The sequence below is a fragment of the Homarus americanus genome, unplaced genomic scaffold, assembly GCF_018991925.1.
Source record: "Homarus americanus isolate GMGI-L3 unplaced genomic scaffold, GMGI_Hamer_2.0 scaffold37705, whole genome shotgun sequence".
Classification (NCBI taxonomy): Eukaryota; Metazoa; Arthropoda; class Malacostraca; order Decapoda; family Nephropidae; genus Homarus; species Homarus americanus.
In genome coordinates this window covers 4,909-6,355 of record NW_024757595.1, presented here as the reverse complement: position 1 = coordinate 6,355, position 1,447 = coordinate 4,909, and the positions used below count along the sequence as shown (strand labels likewise).

Below are 1,447 nucleotides of genomic sequence, written 5' to 3'. Positions count from 1 at the left end.
ATTTCGAAGATTAACTTTTTATCCTTTAAATCAAATTTTGTTTTGATCTTTAATTGCAATTGTTATTCTTCTAACCTGAATTGGAGCTCGACCTGTTGAGGATCCTTTTGTTATTACAGGGCAAATTCTAACAGTAGTATATTTCCTTTACTACATTGTCAATCCTCTTTCACTTTTATTGTGAGATAAACTGCTTGATTGATAGTTTAGTTTATTTAAAACAGATGTTTTGAAAACATCAATAAGGACACTAAAACTTCTTAACTATCGTAACATTTTCAATATACTAAATTAGTTATAAACTAAATTATAGAACAATAACATAGTATTTTTATCCCCATGAAAAAAATTAAATAATTAAGAGAAACTGGTAAAAATCTTTTTCAAGCTAACCCTATTAACTTATCGTAACGAAGACGAGGGAGAGTTCCTCGAACTCAAATAAACGCAAATCTTACTCCTACCAACTTTGCATAAAAAAAAGGACTAGAAGGACCCCCACCTAAAAATAATAATGCGAACAGCGCTCTTATAAACAAAATTCTAGCATACTCAGCTACAAAAATTAAAGCAAAACCACCTCTTCTATACTCAGTGTTAAACCCAGACACTAATTCTGATTCGCCTTCCGCAAAATCGAAAGGAGTTCGGTTTGTCTCAGCTAAACAAGAAGCAAACCAAATTAAAGCTAACGGCAATGTGACCCACAAAAATCACACACTTTCTTGATATAAATTAAAAAGTTCTAAACTAAAACCTCCGACTAAAAAAATAAAAGAAAGCAAAATTAAAGCAAGACTAACTTCATAAGAAATAGTTTGAGCAACAGCCCGGAGCCTACCTAACAAAGAATATTTACAATTAGAAGCCCAACCAGCTCTTATAGTTGAATAGACACCTAATCTTAAACAACACAGGAAAAAAAGTACTCCTATATTTAAATTTATTATTCCAATTTCATAAGGAATTACTAACCATACAATTAATGCAGTAAACAAACTAAAAACAGGTGAAGCATAATATGGAAGAAAATTAGATTTTACAGGTACCGTTTGCTCTTTAGTAAATAACTTCACAGCATCCGCAAAGGGTTGTAGCAGTCCAATAAAACCAACTTTATTTGGTCCTTTACGAATTTGAATATACCCTAAAATTTTACGTTCTAACAAAGTAACAAATGCGTAAATTGATGTCGGACTTTTCATACTAGACACGATTGTATTTTTGAAAACTCAATTTCCACCGAGTTGGAGGTACAGCCAGGGTCACAGGCCTATAACCACACAATCACTGCCACATGACAAAGCTTTTATTTTATTTTATTTTTTAGGGTGTTGTGGTCACGGCTGTGATAAAGGCCAACCAGGGAGTGTAGTACTGTGCCTTCAGTTAAATCAGTTCATAGTTGTCATCAGTGAATGCAGAAGAGACTATAATAACTTAAAGT

General features: G+C 32.6%; 1 pseudogene; it reads right to left on the bottom strand.

Moving 5' to 3' along the window:
* Positions 1-298: 298 nt before the first annotated feature.
* LOC121857595 lies at positions 299-1,239 on the bottom strand (annotated as a pseudogene).
* Between the last annotated feature and the right edge of the window lie 208 nt (positions 1,240-1,447).